This window comes from Salmo salar, chromosome ssa24 (genome assembly GCF_905237065.1).
Source record: "Salmo salar chromosome ssa24, Ssal_v3.1, whole genome shotgun sequence".
NCBI lineage: Eukaryota > Metazoa > Chordata > Actinopteri > Salmoniformes > Salmonidae > Salmo > Salmo salar.
Window position 1 is genome coordinate 33,404,148 of NC_059465.1, and position 7,478 is coordinate 33,411,625.

Genomic DNA, 7,478 nt, shown 5'->3' on the forward strand with positions numbered 1-7,478 from the left:
CAACATGATGCTGCCACCCCATGCTTCACAGTTGATATGGTGTTCATCGGCTTGCAAGCCTCCCCCTTTTTCCTCCAAACATAACGATGGTCATTATGGCCAAACAGTTCTATTTTTGTTTCATCAGACCAGAGGACATTTTTCCAAAAAGTATGATCTTTGTCCCCATGTGCAGTTGCAAACCATAGTCTGTCTTTTTATGGCGGTTTTGGAGCAGTGGCTTCTTCCTTGCTGAGCGGTCTTTCAGGTTATGTCGATATAGGACTCGTTTTACTGTGAATATAGATACTTTTGTACCTGTTTCCTCCAGCATCTTCACAAGGTCCTTTGCTGTTGTTCTGGGATTGATTTGCACTTTTCGCACCAAAGTACGTTAATCTCTAGGAGACAGAACACGTCTCCTTCCTGAGCGGTATGATGGCTGCATGGTCCCATGGTGTTTATACTTGCGTACTATTGTTTGTACAGATGAACGTGGTACCGTCAGGCGGTTGGAAATTACTCCCAAGGATGAACCAGACTTGTGGAGGTCTTCAATTTATTTTCTGAGGTCTGATTTCTTTTGATTTTCCCATGATGTCAAGCAAAGATTCACTGAGTTTGAAGGTAGACCTTGAAATACATCCACAGCTACACCTCCAATTGACTCAAATGATGTCAATTAGCCTATCAGAAGCTTCTAAAGCCATGATGACATTCTCTTGAATTTTCCATGCTGTTTAAAGGCACAGTCAACTTAGTGTATGTAAACTTCTGACCCACTGGAATTGTGATACAGTGAATTATAAGTGAAATAATCTGTCTGTAAACAATTGTTGGAAAAATTACTTCTGTCATGCACAAAGTAGATGTCCTAACCGACTTGCCAAAACAATAGTTTGTTAACAAGAAATTTGTGGAGTGGTTGAAAAACTAGTTTTAATGACTCCAACCTAAGTGTATGTAAACTTCCGACTTCAACCGTATATTAAATGAAGTGCCCTTTAATATAGACCACATGGACAATTCAATAAAGGCTTGCTAAAGTTCCAAAATTCAGCATTCTGACATGTCCCTCTGTCAAAACCTGTGTCACTTCTAGGAAGATTTTAACCCACTTAATCCCAAAATGTGTCCAAATTTCATTGTCACTGTGAAGCCCTAGTCATTTTGTTGCTTTGACAAAGTCATATCGGAAGATTATTATTTATTTCATGTGATTAGTGATTAATTTACGCATGTCACTTATTTTAAGGACAACCATGTTATGTGAACTGAACTCTCACTTTAATATGGTGAAACGAATCCTTTTTTTAACAAACTCACACATACAGAAACTGTACAGAGAGAGAGAGAGATAGAGAGTAGTTTAATAGTAGTACTACTAGTAATAGTAGTAGTAGTAGCCTGTAGTAGTAGCAGTAGTAATAGTAAAAGTAGAAGTAGTAGTAGGCAACACTTACCGAACCCAGATGCACTTTGACACAGGCAGTATAACCAGAGGATATGTTTTATATTCAGTATCATCTTGAACCTGAAGGTGGGAGGGAAACACAATGAATTAACTGATTGTTATGAGACACACCAGCCTTCTGCTATAAGGTCTAGCAAGATACACATTCCTCATTCATTACAGTGATGCGTCCATTGACATGTCAGCATGTTCAAAAGTGAGCGATAGTGGTGGACCAACAAAATTAGGTAATTGTTACAGGCGAACTCCAACGGATCGATTAGAGAATATAATCCTGATAGCGGTTAATTGAATGGTTCTGTCCGTTCCCGTTTCTGCGGTGTCATTCTACAGCCCAGAACGAGTGTCCAGCGGCTCTCTCTTGCTTAGTATGATGCCCCGGTGGTCGCTAAGGACAATTTGTCTGTCTTGTCACTTCCTCCGAATGTGGGTGGTGGGATTGAGAACCCCATGGAGGTAGCCTCCTGTTGGGTCAAGTCACAAATGTGTGGGGAAAAAGGGGGGGACGCTCAACAGACTGGCTGTGAGTGGCCTCATTTAATTTGCACCTCGGCAATGTAAACACGAGTGACAGGTAAATCAGTTGGAACTGTTACATTATAGCCTCTCGGTCGGCTGGCCACGCTTCCCGACGTCAAATTAAAAGGTAATAAATGTATCTGATAGCAAGCACTCGGTTATTTGAGTTGATTGTGGGAGAGAGTTCAGGGCGGGTAGGCTGTGTGACATGTTATATCGTAATACACGTCTAGAGGGGCTGGGTTGGCTGGCTGGCTGTCCTGATTCAATACACTCCACCCTAAGAACAGTAATTCAAGAAAAAATCTCTGGCGGCTGGTTACTTTCTTTCTTATTTTTTTGTTGAGGGGAGGGGTAGTTGATGAGTTGCCAATTCACATTGCCCATGTATTAATCTATAACCTGTCTGTTTGATGTACTGCCCCGCGTTCTGTCATCTTGCTCTATCATTAACCTCGTTTCGAGGCTCAATTGCTAGAGAGAGCCGGCTGGGTGGACGAGATTACTCTCTCATCGACCAGTGAGTGTCTAAAGCGCCTCAAACTCAATTTGGCTAGACTGCCCTATACCACTGGATAGGCTAACAGCGGTAACCAATGGCACACAAATAGGCTTACAATAGCCCAGTGTTTGTAATGCTTTCTCGAGTTGTGAATAAAAGCGCATTGCAAGAAATGCAGACTATACAATTATTTAAATCCTCAAGAACGTTCCTTGTTATGAGTTTGCTGAAATGTGAAACATTGATTATTTTCACTGTCAACATTTCCCACTATCCCATATATATAGGAACACCTGTGGGCTACCTAATGTAAATGTCACATACATTTAATCAGGACTTGATATGACCAATATCGTTAAAATACCAACTTTGAGAAAGGTGATGCATAACTGAGTGAAACTGGTTCACCTGTCAGGCTACAAACCTCAACCGTCGTCTACAGAAAAAGAACAAACATTTGGTGTCCAACAAGTGTGGACAAAATGTGAACTGTGGGCAGTGGTGTACCGTACTTAAGTAAAAATCCTTTGTAGTTTTTTGTGGTATCTGTACTTCACTTCACTATTTAAATTTTTGACAACTTTTACTTCACTACATTCCAAAAAAAAAAGAGATCTACTTTTAACTCCATACATTTTCCCTGACACCAAATGTACTCGTTACATTTTGACAGGAAAATGGTCTAATTCACACACTTATCAAGAGAACATCCCTGGTCATCCCTACTGCCTCTTATCTGGCGGACTCACTAAACTGAGTGTTGGAGTGTGCCCCTGTGCCTTCTGGTTTGCTAAATAAAAATAATTTGAAATGGTTTATACATTTACTTTTGATACTTAAGTACATTTTAGCAATTCCATTTACTTTTGATACTTAAGTCTATTTAAAACCAAATACTTTTAGACTTTTTTAGACTAGTATTTTACTGGGTGACTTTCACTTTTACTTGAGTCATTTTCTATTAAGGTGTCTTTACTTTTACTCAAGTATGACATTTAGTACTTTTTCTAACATTGACTGTGAGTTACACAGACCGGGTATGGACAATACAACTTAGCCTAAAAATATGCACGCACTGAACTGTTTGTCCAATGAGGCTATCATCCGCAAATGATGCTCAAATAGAAAGTAAAAATAACTTGATAACTAATTATTGTATCCCTGCTCCAAGAAAATGTATAGGCCAATGAGACATAAAATATGATAAGCCTTTTTATAAGACATAAAGGCTCATACATGCTTATAACAAGTTATAAAGCATTATACCTGGATGCTTTAAGTAAAGGCTTACATATAGTATAATAAAATAACAACAATAAACATTACCTTAAACAAGGTTTTAACTCCATGAAATATAGAAAGAGAATCAGTTTATATCCTTGAAATTCCAGTTACTCCCAGTATAGTCATGCGTAAAAAGTGCCCAATAAATATTTTATCTGAAAGTCGGTCACTGAGCACTTATTTCCCGGGTGCGCAGATCCTCTCCAATCACTGCTCATGTGGTGCAGTGTCCCACTCCAGTATGTTGCTTGTTCTGATCCGGGCAAGAGCAACCAAGAAGTGGTAGCCGGCTGCAAGTTCAAATTCTCTTTACACCCACTGTTATTTCGTCACTGTTGGAGAGGAGGGGCCCACCGCCCATCCCCAAAAAATTGTGGACACCTTTGGGAGGGAGAAAAAAAACATAATTAGACCCTTTGTCTAACACGAACATCCTCATCCAATAACGTTGTTGCTACACCACACAATTCACTTGCACTGGTCAGACCGTCAATGAAACCATTTAACTTTCCATTTGGAACCCAGATGTACCCATGCGTCAATTGAATTAATCAATACAAAAGAATGATATGTTTCTGTTCAATATTCAAATCACTAGTCAGAGCCATCATCTTTTTTTCCATACTTTGATCCAAGAAAATACTGAAGATGATCAACGAATTCCTTTGGAATAAAAGGGTGTCCAAAATGATGCTAGGTGTAGACTGCTCCTACCTAAGGGTGCGCGTAATGGAACGGAGCGCGTTAAATGAGTGATGTGTAATTCAACAACTGGATAAAGTTCCTTGTGCTAACAGGTTGGACAACACACACAACTGTAGAGGGATGAGGTTGCCCACTTTTGAAAAAAATTCGATACAACCAAATCGAATCAATAGGCTACAAATGGTGCGTAAACATACACTTTTGCGCAAAAGCCTAATCCTGCCAACCTTGCGGTCCGGCGATAAACACAAGCAAATGTGTGATAATTAAATGAAAACATCTAATGTAGCCTACTGTATGAGAAGTTGGCAAGTTCACTTCATTTGTTGCAGGCATTTCATTAAGTTCACCATTGTCAACGCAAATATGCCAGCGTGTATCTTATGGTGATCTAAGAACAAGGCTACTTCACGGCTCTAAATTGGTCGGATAACCGAGACCACTGACATGACCCGACAGAGCCTGAGCCTGAGAGCCAGTGACTGATCTGACAATGAAGCCCCTTTGCTTGTCCTTTCCACACGGGGGAGAGGCCGGACCGCTCTACCTCCTGGCTGATAGTAACGTTCATTGGCTACTGTCATGATACGGAGGCTGGATGAACCTCTGGGGGAGGTGTGTGACCAAAACTCAAAAAAAGGGATTCCATTCCGAAATCGTTGTCAGAGGAGCTTGTTCATTGTTAAAGCAATCAAGGATTGCACATGCAGTCTTTCTCATGCAGCCTATCATCAATTTCAAATCTCTTAGTTCTTGATACAGTACACTTTAGTCATTTAGCAGACGTTCTTATCCAGAACTACTTACAGTATTCTTAGGTCTAATACCACACTTCTCCATAAAACAATTCATTATGAAAATCATGCTTGGCCAGGGATAGGAAAATGTTTATTTTTTTTATTTATTTTTTAATAGTTATTGTTTTTGCATGAATTATTGTAATTTAAAAGTGCTTTAAGATAATATAAATGTTAGAATGTTTCACCTACTTTTACATGACATGTTGGTCAATAATATGTATTCACAAATTTGTCATTAAACAATGTTATCATGATATGTGTTATGGAATTGTTAGTTCCGTAGGTTAAGGGTTAAAATAACTATTCCCAACAGACACTTTATTCAGACTATCCCGTCAACTGTTTACACAGGGATGTCCAATCCAACATAATTCAGCCCCTACATGCCTAATAGGTGATTTAAGTCTTACCATTTGGATAGTGGAGATGGCTAACAGCCCCATTTGGGATGTTTACACAGTATAATGGGGACCTCCACACCTGTTATGTGCTTAGATGTGTTATTAGACTTTAATACAGTCTATGATCATTGATCACATAAAACTGACAACATGGCACCCCATTATCATTATAGTGGATCCACACAGTGGGAATGTGTGTTCCTTCTCTGTAAAGTATGTGAATGATGTAGCCTACTTTTTCCTAGTCGGAGGTGTTGCTAACATTTATGATAGCAAATTTAAAAAATAAAAATAAAAAAACACTTTTTAAGGCTACTGTTGACAGGCCTCCTGGGCCATATACAGCGTTCCTCATTGAGTTCCATGAATTCCTATTGGACCTTGTAGTGATGGCAGATAATATTCAAATTTTTGGTGACTTTAATATTCACATGGAAAAGTCCACAGACCCACTCCAAAAGGCTTTCAGAGCCATCATCGACTCAGTGGGTTTTGTCCAACATGTCTCCGGACCTACTCACTGCCACAGTCATACTCTGGACCTAGTTTTGTCCCGTGGAATAAATGTTGTGGATCTCAATGTTTTTCCTCATAATCCTGGACTATCGGACAACCATTTTATTATGTTTGCAATCGCAACAAATAATCTGCTCAGACCCCAACCAAGGATCATCAAAAGTCGTGCTATAAATTCTCGGACAATCCAAAGATTCCTAGATGCCCTTCCAGACTCCCTCCACCTACCCAAGGATGTCAGAGTACAAAAATCAGTTAACCACCTAAGTGAGGAACTCAGTTTAACATTGCGCAATACCCTAGATGCAGTCGCACCCCTAAAAACAAAAAATATTTGTCATAGGAAACTATCTCCCTGGTATACAGAAAATACCCGAGCTCTGAAGCAAGCTTCCAGAAAATTGGATCGGAAATGGTGTTACACCAAACTGGAAGTCTTCCGACTAGCTTGGAAAGACAGTACCGTGCAGTATCGAAGAGCCCTCACTGCTGCTCGATCATCCTATTTTTCCAACTTAATTGAGGAAAATAAGAACAATCCATTTTCTACTTTTAAACTTAGACAAAACAGAGATGCTTGTTCTAGGTCCCAAGAAACAAAGGGATCTTCTGTTGAATCTGACAATTAATCTTGATGGTTGTACAGTAAAGTCGTCTCAAATAAAACTGTGAAGGACCTCGGCGTTACTCTGGACCCTGATCTCTGTTTTGACGAACATATCAAGACTGTTTCAAGGACAGCTTTTTTCAATCTACTTAACATTGCAAAAATCAGAAACTTTCTGTCCAAACATGATGCATAATGATTAATCCATGCTTTTATCACTTCTAGGTTAGACTACTGCAATGCTCTACTTTCCGGCTACCTGGATAAAGCACAAAATACATTTCAGTTAGTGCTAAACACGGCTGCAAGAATCTTGACTAGAACCAAATAATTGTATCATATTACTCCAGTGCTAGCCTCTCTACACTGGCTTCCTGTTAAGGCAAGGGCTGATTTCAAGGTTTTACTGCTAACTTACAAAGCATTACATGGGCTTGCTCCTACCTATCTTTCCGATTTGGTCCTGCCGTACATACCTACACGTACGCTACGGTCACAAGACACAGGCCTCCTTACTATCCCTAGAATTTCTAAGCAAACAGCTGGAGGCAGGGCTTTCTCCAATAGAGCTCAATTTTTATGGAATGGTCTGCCTATCCATGTGACAGATGCAGACTGTTTATTGAAGATTCATCTCTTCAGTAGGTCCTATGATTGAGTGTAGTCTGGCCCAGGAGTGTGAAGGTGAACG